At 44.8% G+C, this 12,131-nt stretch overlaps 1 long non-coding RNA gene across 4 annotated transcripts; it reads right to left on the bottom strand.

Moving 5' to 3' along the window:
• Nucleotides 1-251: 251 nt before the first annotated feature.
• LOC146664688 (uncharacterized) lies at nucleotides 252-10,890 on the bottom strand. Of its 4 annotated transcripts, XR_014912511.1 has the most exons (9): nucleotides 3,437-3,557; nucleotides 3,192-3,270; nucleotides 2,860-2,981; nucleotides 2,694-2,762; nucleotides 2,172-2,535; nucleotides 1,944-2,045; nucleotides 1,494-1,725; nucleotides 1,218-1,396; nucleotides 252-871 (listed from the first exon to the last, which is right to left on the bottom strand). It is a non-coding gene; the product is annotated as an uncharacterized LOC146664688 (long non-coding RNA). The 4 variants fall into 4 exon arrangements; XR_014912510.1 differs by lacking the exon at nucleotides 3,437-3,557 and adding an exon at nucleotides 10,566-10,890 and having other exon boundaries at nucleotides 1,944-2,535; XR_014912512.1 differs by having other exon boundaries at nucleotides 1,494-1,582; nucleotides 1,944-2,535.
• Nucleotides 10,891-12,131: the final 1,241 nt, after the last annotated feature.

Genomic DNA, 12,131 nt, shown 5'->3' on the forward strand with positions numbered 1-12,131 from the left:
GTATTTAACACTCAGAGGTGTGGACCTCTATAGTGTTAATTTAACACTGGAGATTTTGCTGTGTGCTTCCACAGCTAATTTAGAAACTTATTCTCATTCTCATGTTTGTGTGACCTGCTGCTCACCAAAAGGATCATAAAAGCAGGAAGCTTACCACACAAGAAACAGATCTGTCATGGCTACTGAATGGACTCACGCACAGACAGTTCTTTCTCAGAGAACAAAAGGAGATTTATTTACAACAGGGATCACCTCAGTGCTATATATATATGTACAGTGAGTTGGGAGGGGGGTCCAGCGCTCCAAGGAGAGAAGGAGGGGGGAAATCCACACACACGCTTCCTCTTCCACACAGTCACCGCCACAGCTCCTCCGCACACTCGCTCCAAAACTCCACACACGCTGCCACACCCGGGCAGGTAGTGATGGGTCGTTCTGTATCGAGGCTTCGGAGCGTGTGTCGAGTAATGGAGGGGGCGTTTCCGCGAAGCGCGTATCGAGGCTGCAGTATACCTCGCATTTCCAAGTGTGAGCTTTTGCATGCATGACGGAGAGAAAAGGACGCATTGACAAGAGGTTCCTCAGCTCAGGGCACTGCTGAGCCACCTTGGTTAAATAGGGGGAAATATTTACAGGCCACATCGGAGCAAAGGAACGTAATATGTCCTGGGAAGCTAGCTGCCAACTTCCTCTGGAGAAAAAGAGGGTAAGCAAAGATCTCCCCTCGAAACATGTTCAATGCAGCTAAGAGGACTCCGTGGTGACAAACAGCTATTTCCACGCCCTCTTCATCCAACTTCCCAGTGGACTTTTTGGACGACTCCTTTGCTGCAGTCCAAGATGAAGATCCGCACAACCCTTTCCCTGGGACCTATACACCCAAAGATTTTAACATAAAAGACTCGGCATGATTAAGCCCTATCAGGGACAAACTTTTTAAAACAAATGCATAACAATTAGCTGAATTAGCCTTAAGTCACACGAGACCTCATATCTCCCCAGGACAGCACTGACAACACAAAATAAAAATCATGTTGTTGTTTTTTTTTTTTAAATACACATGGTGACAAAATTAAGTACACATTAAGATAAAGTAAATAGTATTACGACAACACTAAGAGAAAAATAAAATAAATATCCATCCATCCATATATGTATACACACACACATCTTTCTACAAATCCATATTTGACTTATGTACACAATGCATAACGTACCTTGCATTAGACTGAAAGCGATAAAGCTTGCGGTTTCCATCAACTGAGACGGCAAGCATGTCTGGAGTGCAGGCAGGGCAGCTAAAGCATGGCTCCTTGCACATCCTGTCCACCTCAAACTTTACAGCACTCCACTCCAAGAAACTTTTACTGAAGGCATCAGCTGATATTCGGCCAGTCTTTTACATAGAGGACATACAACAGAATATTCAAGGACAGTCATCATAAACATTGATTTACACAATTTCCTTAAACTTGGCAAATTTAGAAACTCACCCTTCCAAAATGGCTGTTCGTTCATCCAGCACTTTGACAAATGCCTTAAGTGACATCCCTGGTGCAGCCTTCTTAATGTCATAGAAAGACTGAAAGACATCCATTGAAAACAGGGTGCAGAAATTTAAGGTGCCAGGCCAATATCCACTACCCAGGATGTCCTTAACTGAGGGGGACCACATTAGGCCACAGCTGGTGCAGCTCACCACTGGCAGTGCAAGGTTATAACGGCCTTTAGAAAGGATCAGGATAAATTCAGTCATGGCTCAAAGCATTCATTTTTTTCATGTTGTTTTCAAATCGGTCTGGTAAATCCAAATGACCTTTGACAGGTGCCCACATATACTGCAGGCCGAGGGTAATTCAAACCAAGATAGCAATGCACAATTTGCAATAAAACCTCCAAACACATCTATTGTGTATGTAGTGTGTGACAAAAGGGCAACTTACCATTTATGGTTACAAGAGCCACAATTGCGCCGCGTGAAACCTCAACGTTACCTGCTGGGCAGTCACACACATGTTCTGGCCTTTGCACAGGCAACAGCCGAACTAACATTAAAACACACAATATATATATAAAAAGGAATTGGAAATTAACTGATACACAACAAATATACAATAACAGCACCCACTCATAGTACATAGCAAGAAATGCATAAGACTTAAAAACCGTACCTAAACTGTGATGAAGGCTGCAAAAACCCTCCTGTTACTGCCTCTCTGTTGTGCAGGACAAAGCGTGTGTGAACTGCAATATCACAGTCAGCACAAAGGAATGGGAGAGGCAGGCAGTCCAGACACCTCACAACTACTTGTTTGCCACACTGACACACACGGTGTGACTGTGGATCCAGAGTAGCTAACATATTATCTATAAGACAAGGCCTGGCCTCTTTCCACTTTTGCGAGGACACCATATTTCTGATCGCCCAGTGAGTAGCAGCTGACTCAGACGACGTCTCACAAGTCATGGCTGCGTCCTCTTCTCCATCCTCCAACAACTGAAGGAGCTCCTGACGAAGCACCTCAGTTCCATACACTAACAGAAAAAAAATAAAGGAAGAAACTCTTCCACAAAGTGAAAAACACTCTAGGCAGTATGTTTCTTAGGACTGCACAAAAGCCCTGCCTAACTCAACTATAACAACAAATATAAAAGTAAACAGAAATCACAACATATACAAGAAGGTAAAGTACCTTTTGTTGGGTTGACACTGGCAACATAACTAGGTTCTTCACGTGGACATTGATGCTGCTCTCTGGACACTGGGAGGAAAAAAAGAGATTGAAGAATATTTACTTACTGAAATTCTTTGGTGAAAACAAGTTGTGAGATAAAATCATTGGTTGTGTGAACACTGACCACGTGGCATGCAACTAGTACATCGACTGGTTGATGGTCTTTGAGGAATAAAATCTCCCTGTCTGTCTGTCACGTGTTTTCCAGCGCACTGGTCTTGGCTGAGGTTCACTCTGTGCATCATTCTACGCAATTAACAAGGAAAAAAGGGAACACCTAAAATACAGTCCATAAAGCAAAGATTATCAAACATCTTAAGTTAACCAACTTAATTTGACATAAACTTATATATACACATATATAAAAAAAAATTCAAATAATATAACGTTTACTCCGTACAAAATATTAGACAAGCGTGTTCCCTCTTTAACAACTGTTTCCACTAAAAATGTTACCTGCATATCTTGAAGGAGTTCGTCAGCAGCCTGAAGCTCTTCCTCCAGCTCGGGATCCTCTGAATCGCTCATTTTCAAGCTAAAGAGGAAAGAGATTTTTGCAGAACTCTGTGACATAAACGCATAACTAACGCAACTCAAATGATTTTCAGTCTTGGCGCTCCAGTTAACGTTAGCAATTAACGTTAGCATCATCAGTTTATAAAAAGCTAGCAGAACTCTAATGCAAAAACTGCTTTACGCACCATGTGAGGGTATTTTGCAGCACACAAGTCCTTTAACGTTTGTAATAGATTTAATCCATCATCGTTGGATTAAATGGCTAATGCTGCAGTAGCCACGTGTAGTCGTTACCAAGCAAATGTAACGTGAGGGTTCACTAGATGGTTGGGAATCTCTCTGAATAATTAGGAACAGCAAGACGGAGACGGATAACTTTTTAGCAGCCTCTTTACTTTTAGCACCCTGCAACAACAACCCACACTTCCTGTGTGCCGCCCTCATGAATACTTCACTGGCCTCTCAGAAGCCAGGAAATCTTATACTCAGATCAAAACAGGGAAAACAACCAGGTAGATATAACACATACTTATTACTGGTTTGAACATGCATGTCTAAACATTCAAACATGTAAACATGTAAATATCAAAACCCGTAACCACCAAATAGCTACATAACTAGCTTTATAACCTTTGTAAACACCTCTTTGTATATCAAAATAGATTTAAATTTACTTCTACACTTTACATTTTCCTCCCCCCCTCACATAAGAAACGTCCCCGTTTCCCTACAGAAAAGGAAGAGAAAAAAAAACCCCAACATGCTGCAAGCAAAGGGGACAACAATAACACAACAGCAAAACCAAAAACAAGTTCAGTTCAAAACATAGTCCTCGAGGTATCTGGGAGGCACAACTTGACGTCTCCCACATCGCCGTGAAACACCAGATACTCGATGAGGAGTTGAAGGGACAATGTCTGATTGGTGTATCACCACATGGCCAGAGGGAGAAGTCGTTACAGTCTCAGACCGAGGAGAAGGGGACAAAGGAGAGTGGGAATGGGGTCGTGACTGGTTTAGAGGTGGTGGCTGACAAACCTGAGGGTCTGATGAGGTTGCAGGGCTGCGGCCCTGAACATTCCAGCTCCCTTCAGCTGCAGATTTTGAAGCTGTGAAGGGCAACGCACCTGATAATGCAGTCAACTGTGGAATCTGGGGCTGTACAGGTATGTCACCAGCAGGTGAGTTGGTTCCACCTTTAGGAACAGGTGCTTTGTACGGCCTGAGACGATTGTAGTGAACAATTTGAGTCTTGTCTGATTGGTCCAGGAGGTAGCGAATCCTGTACGTGACACCAGGGTTTTCTCCATCTGTTCCAAGGCACTCCAATATCTCAAAGGGGCCCTTCCAATGTGGAGCAAGTTTCTGCTTTGCTGTAGTGGGGTCATTTAACCACACCAAGTCACCCGGAACATAAGGAGTGTGTTTGATGCCCCTATCATACAATTGTTTCTGCTGGTTGTGGGCACAATCTCTGTTCCATGCAGCAGTGCTGAAGGCAGACTGAAGTCTCTGAGTCAACTGGGTGACATAGTCAGCAGGAGAAACAGAAGTAGATGATGCTGACATGTTGGTAGGCAACAGCATATTAGCAGGCATCCGTGCCTCATGTCCATGTGTGAGAAAAAATGGCGTAAACCCCGTGGTAGAGTGAGGACTGGTGTTGTAAGCCAAAGCAACTTGATTGAGGCAGTCATCCCATTCGCCAGGCTGCTGAAGGAGTAACTTAGCTAACTGGTCAATAAGTGTTCGATTGAACCTCTCGACCATCCCGTCGCATTGAGGGTGATATGGGCTGGTCCGTGTCTTCTGGATGCCTAGCAGCTGACACAGATGTTTCACCAGGTCAGATTCAAACTGACGTCCTTGGTCCGTGTGTAGCATTTCAGGGACGCCGTGCTGACAGATGAAGTTGTCAAACAGGCATTTTGCAACTGTTGTGGCACGTTGGTCTGCGATAGCATAGAGATTGACATATTTCGAGAAATAGTCTTGAACAACGAGCACGTACCTGTTGCCACGACTCGTAATGGGGAGTTCAAGTATGTCAGCTGCCACCTTTTGAAATGGCTCCGCAGCAACAATTGTTTTCATTGGAGCTCTGTGATGAGGTGTGGGATTCCGTCTGGCATCACATGGAGTGCATTGTGTGCACCATATTCTGATGTCACGTGACATGAATGGCCAGTAATATAGCTGCTGAGCACGTTTCAGGACCTTATCTGCTGATAGGTGACCGGACACTGGGTTGCCATGCAGCAGCTGTAGGACAGTGTCTTTTAAAGATTCAGGAACAACCAACTGATGCAACACTGACTTTTGGGACGGGTTGAAAGCTTTACGACAGAGTAAGCCATTGTGAAAGGTAAGTCTAGAGTACTCATGCCATAGCACTTTTTCCTGAGGTGGGCATTTTTTCATACGCCAGTAGGGTGGTTTCTGACCCTTAGCTTTCCAGCCAATGACTTCTGACAGTACAGGATCTTTTTGTTGTTCACTTTTGAGATCATCTTCAGGCAGCTCAAGCACAAATGTGGATGAAACAGATAGCGCTGCACACTGCAGTCGTGGATCAGGAAGGTCATTGCATGGAATGTGTTTTTGGTCAGTACTGCAGGGACTATGGTTGGGCGGGCCTGCAGGACCCACGCACCTCTCTTCAGGTTTCAAGGTAGCAGAAGCAGTGCAGACTGTGTCCTGCTCTACGGTTTCACCAGTGACAGGGCGACGTGACAGTGCGTCCGCATTGAGGTGGCGGTGGCCATCTTTATGAATCACAGTCCACTCAAAAGGATCAAGTTCAAGAGCCCAGCGAGCACGGCGACCAGTTCTATCACTGTCAATGGGTATTTTCCGAAGACCCAGGAGGGGCTTGTGATCCGTGACAATAACAAATGGCTGCTTGTAGAGGTAGTGCCGAAAATGTCTAACTGCCCAAACAATGGCCCAGAGTTCTCGATCATAAGTCGACCACTTTCTTTCTGCCTTTGTAAGCGCATGGCTAGCATAGGCAATGACTTTCTCTTGCTGTCCCTGTTTTTGAGCTAGTACACTGCCAATAGCTGTGCTAGAAGCATCAGTATACAGAGAAAATGGCAATGTGAAGTCAGGGAATGAAACCACTGGAGGGTTTGAGAGGGCATGTTTCAGATACATGAATGCATCCTGGCACTGAGAAGTCCATTGAAAAGTTGCATGCTTCTCAGTGAGAGCATGTAGGGGGACACTGTGGTGCGCAAAGTTTTGAATAAACTTGCGATAATATGAACAAAGTCCAAGGAATGACCTTACTTCTGTCGCTGTTTGTGGAATAGGCCAGGCTTGCACACTGTTCACATTTCTGGGGTCAGGCTGGATGCCATGTTTTGATACAATGTGGCCCAGAAATTGTACCTGATCTTTGGCAAAACAGCATTTTGAGGGGTTTAGCTTCAAGCCACTTGCCTGGAATCTGCCGAAAATTTCTTCCAGATGCTGGAGATGTTCTGCGAAAGAGCGGCTGTAAATGAGGACATCATCCAAATACACTAAGCAGGTTTTCCAGGGAAGGCCACGAAGTACCATCTCCATTAACCGCTGACATGTGGCTGGAGCGTTTGTGAGTCCCATGGGCATAACAGTGAAGTGGTAAAGTCCACTGCCGGTTGTGAAAGCAGTTTTCTCACGATCCTTCTCTTCCAGTTCAACCTGCCAATAGCCATGTTGAAGGTCCATTGTGGAGAACCAGGCAGAACCTGACAGCGCATCCAGTGCATCATCAACCCTTGGAAGAGGATGAGAGTCTTTGATTGTCACTGCATTGAGTTTCCTATAGTCGAGACAGAAACGCCACGTACCATTTTTCTTTCGCACCAGAACAACTGGGGCGGCCCATGGGCTGTAGCTTTCTTCGATGACACCTGCCTTTAAAAGGTTGTCAACTTGAGTCTGTATTTCAGCTCTCTGTTCAGGTGTCACTCTATAGGCTCTTTGTTTAATCGGTGTAGCATCACCTGTGTGAATATGATGCTTAATTATGCCTGTGTGACCTCTGTCCTCTGAGTGCTTACTGAAGATTCCTGAATACTTCTGGAGAAGTGATTTCAGGGACTGAACCTGGGAGTGTGACAAGTTTATTTCATCTATTTCTACCGGCAGAGTCGAATCATACACAGGTGAAGTAGCACAACATGTCTGCTCCAGTGGAATGATATCAACAGATGAGCCTGAATGAAACTCACCAAGATGCTGTCCAGGGTACAGTTCGATTTCATCACTGGAGGGATTAAGCATTCGAACCACTGTAGTACCATTCTGAACTTCACTGAGAGTGTGAGCCACAACAATGTCACATGTTGGATTAGGGATCAAGACACCATAGTAGTCTGTTGGAACAGGAGAAGCCGGTGTGGCTGCTGACACACAGGCTGTGATCAGAGTTTCGCTCATAGCTGGAATTTTGGTTGGCGCTAACACGGAAACATTACAGCAGGCAGCCACCTCATGTCCTTTGGGCAACAGGGGAATTTTCATGTCCCACAGTTGCAGCACTTTGTTTTTGAGGTCGAGAAGAGCATGGTGCCTCTGCAGAAAATCCCAACCTAGAATGACTGGCTGGTAAGCACCTCTGAGGACTTCAAAGTCCTGCTGCCATACCTGAGTCCCAAGCCTAATACCAACGGTTAACTTGCCTAAGATTTCCAGACGTTCTCCATTGACCGAACGAGCTGGCACAGAGGATGCTACCATAGGCCGTTTTTTCAAAGCTGGATGAGCGTTTCGAAAATCTTCACTCACAAGGGAGACAAAGGAACCAGAGTCAATTAGAGCACACACTTCAATGCCCTCGACAATAGCCAAGACGTTAGAGGAGACTGATCCATCAGATTCTGAGGGGAACTGGGGGATGTGGTTTTGGGGCCCTGATACTGTAGCTGATGTTTGCCCCTCAACAGCAGCTAATGAAAGTTTCCCTGTGGGCCGGAGGTGAAATGTGCAGGCCTTTCCGGGGACTGGAAACGAACACCGGTCCTACTGTAGGACGCAGCATCTCTAACTCTACGTGGAGCAGGACTGGGACTGCGTCGGTATCTGTTATTGTCAGGGTAATTGTACCTGGAATACTGGGGGGGCTGTTGGGAAGGGTATGTGCGTTGATCGTGTTTCTCACATTTGTCCCACTCATTGAACCTCTGGGGAACAGGGGAAGAAGGACGTTCACGGTGAGACTCTGGATCACGATGATAACGCCTCTCAGGCGAGCAATAGTCTCTGGAATGTTGTCTGGCATGATAAGGCGACGGGGACGCACTGCGGGTGCTGTACTGAACATTGGAAGAGGAGGATCTATCACGACTGGAGTCCAAACGTTGGGCAAGGTAACTCTGTTTCTCCCGTAACTGCTGTACTTCATGTTTCAGGCTGGTTACAGTAAGCGTGAGCTCCTCAACCGCTTGAAGAAGTTTAGCATCAGTAGGCTGAGGACGTATCATAGCAACCTGTTCTGAAGACGGAATATGAGAGGATCCTGCAGCTGTAAGTTGCAATGCTGCCCGTGCTCTCTCACAACGGCTGGCAATGCGCAGGGCTCCGTCGAGATCCTCTGCACCCATCTCATGAATCTTAGATTGCAAGGTGGGGTCCAACCCAGCAACAAAACGGCGAAATTTTTCACCTTCCAAGGCATTGTAGTCATAGTTAGGGAAAGCTTCAAGCACAAGACGGGTAATATCCGCGCTGTACACATCTAAACTTTCACCTGGTTTCCGGGGGCGAGCATTCACATGTGTCTGGAAGAATGGCAGAGAATATTTTGGACCGAAAACCTCTTTCAGCTTATCCTTCACTAGATCATAGTCTTTCTGGGCTGATGAAGGCAAACTGTCCCAGTACAAAAATGCAGCATCTGCTAGACGAGTAGGCAGAACAGAGGACATCACAGTTGGCAAATCTACCTCAGGTGGAGTCATAGCTTGCACTGCCACTTCAAAGCGACGAGACCAACTAGTAAAAGATTCAGTCCCATCTCCTTTAAAAACAGGTGGAAGATCTATTGTCAGGGCACTGGAAACGGTATGGTGGGCGGGAGCAGCAACAGTCCGCATTGCATCCACTGACCTCGAATGTGGCACAGGAGAAGAGCGCAGCTCATGCACAGATTCACTCTCGTCAGCCGACATGTTCCCAACAAATATCCAGCTCAAAAAAAAAAAAAAAAAAATCACAAAAACAGAGAGAAAAGCTGCAACAATCCTTCCTATCTCCAAAAATTATTACTATTATTATTTTCAGTTCATCAGCTGTTCACAGAGAGGGATAAATCCCAGCGGGGAAAAAAACGATCTTATCCGCAGCTTGGGAGTAAAACTCACCAAATACACAGATCCATCAAGAAAATAAATCCCACCGCTGCCACCAGATGTAACGTGAGGGTTCACTAGATGGTTGGGAATCTCTCTGAATAATTAGGAACAGCAAGACGGAGACGGATAACTTTTTAGCAGCCTCTTTACTTTTAGCACCCTGCAACAACAACCCACACTTCCTGTGTGCCGCCCTCATGAATACTTCACTGGCCTCTCAGAAGCCAGGAAATCTTATACTCAGATCAAAACAGGGAAAACAACCAGGTAGATATAACACATACTTATTACTGGTTTGAACATGCATGTCTAAACATTCAAACATGTAAACATGTAAATATCAAAACCCGTAACCACCAAATAGCTACATAACTAGCTTTATAACCTTTGTAAACACCTCTTTGTATATCAAAATAGATTTAAATTTACTTCTACACTTTACACAAGCATGCTGACGGTAGCTGTAGTCATTTTTAAATGCATTAAACCGTTTCGAGATCAGTCACCTCTGTTTGTTTGAAGCTTTTATGAAAAACAAACTTTGAAACACACATCAAGATCCATCCATCCATCCACCCATCCATTCGCTTCCGCTTATCCTTTTCAGGGTCGCGGGGGGCGCTGGAGCCTATCCCAGCTGACATAGGGCGAAAGGCGGGATACACCCTGGACAGGTCGCCAGTCTGTCGCAGGGCTAACACATAGGGACAGACAACCATTCACACTCACATTCACACCTAGTGGCAATTTGGATTATCCAATTAACCTATCCCCACAAGCTGCATGTCTTTGGACGGTGGGAGGAAGCCGGAGTACCCAGAGGGAACCCACGCAAACACGGGGAGAACTTGCAAACTCCACACAGAAAGACCCCAGCCTGATGGTGGAATTGAACTCAGGACCTTCTTGCTGTGCGGCAACAGTGCTAACCACCGTGCTGCCCTATTACTTTAAATATGTATTTTTTACATACCTGCATTAGAATCAATCAGTTCCGCCTCATTTTCTTATTCTTATAAATGGGTCTCTCCATTCTCCCATCATCCTTTGCTTACACAGGTTGCATCTGATTGGTTGGAGCCGAGCACATCCAAAACTAACAGGAGTGGTGGATGAATCTATAAATGTGTTTTACGTGTGAAATGAAAATAATAAACCTAACAAAGGATTATGTACGTTAAATCTGAGCACTTTCAGCTCGTGAATCAGTTTGGAAAACACTGTGTGATGGCCACAACATGAAGCGATTTTATTGTTGCATTATCAGTGATACTTTCATGTGTTTTTGTTGAGAAATGTTAACGATGTCCATTAAAAGAAAGCATTAAATTAGGGAGAAAAACCCGTTCGCGGAGAGGGTCCCCGGTTCTCCAGTTAGATTGTGCTTCACAGCGTCATGTTTCGCTGTGACGGGATTATTATTGGAGTAAATGGATGGCTGGACCCTCTGCTCGAAGCGTCTCTGATCGCGCGAGCGGGTTCATATTGGAATGAATTGACAACCCACAGCGTCACATAAAAACGTGGAAGGATACCTTTAGCGTCAGCATGAGAAGTTAAGGGACGCGACAAATCATCATTATTTTACGTGTCGGGAGTGAGAACGGGTTGCTCCAAGCCACAGAATGAGACGCTTCAGAAAACATAGCAGGACCGAGGATATCTGTGACTCGTCCTCCCCTTTCCTCTATTAATGTGTTTTCTCTTTTGTGATAAATGAGTTCAAATAAAAGCAGCTCCAGCTTTTCAGATATTTTAAGATAAAATTAAAAATTTTAACTGGATCTATGAGGGCCGGCTGGCTTTTGTATACAGCACACCAGAAGGTGACCAGAAACTTGTCGCTCCTGACATGGGCGTCACTTATGGCTGCTGTAATGGCATTTGAGCTTCTGATGAGGTCACGCATGAGGCGTTTTCATAGTGAGACACGAAACGAATGCTGAATGAAATAATTTGAAATGTTTCTGCTGAGCTATTTAACAAGTCAGCAGCGCCGCTGTGTGGCCAAATGAGCGTACTGCATCAGAAATCAAACGAGTCGCTGAAAATGAGAGATGTGGATAGTTTTCCATTGTTTCTACTGCAGGACGCTTCGCAGAGCATCACGCACACAGACAGACAAACGTCTTTTTAAATAAATGATATTAAAAGGCTGACTGATGTTAATCAATGATGTAACAAAGTAAAAATACTCCATTACTGTACTCACAGAGTTACAGTATTCGAGGAGTCTCCTGAGAGCTTTGTTTTTACACCAAACATCTGAAGTCAAACGTCTCCACTTTCTCCCCCCTCACATTTCCAAAATGAGCTTCTTACTTTAGGTTTAACACATTTGATATGAATCATTTATTTTGTGGCCACACACCGTCCTGATTTCAAAATGATTTCAGCGTAAAACGATCCTGCTGGTGAATCATCAACAGTGCTTATCACGCATGACTGATGTAGTAGAATAGAATTAGTAGAATTCATGCATCATTTAATGTATCAAATGAAGGATATGTTTGAAGAAAGAGTTTCTAACAGTGTCTTT

The sequence above is a fragment of the Rhamphochromis longiceps genome, linkage group LG7 (genome assembly GCF_057381845.1).
Source record: "Rhamphochromis longiceps isolate RC_006_pf linkage group LG7, R_longiceps_female_GT1.1, whole genome shotgun sequence".
NCBI lineage: Eukaryota > Metazoa > Chordata > Actinopteri > Cichliformes > Cichlidae > Rhamphochromis > Rhamphochromis longiceps.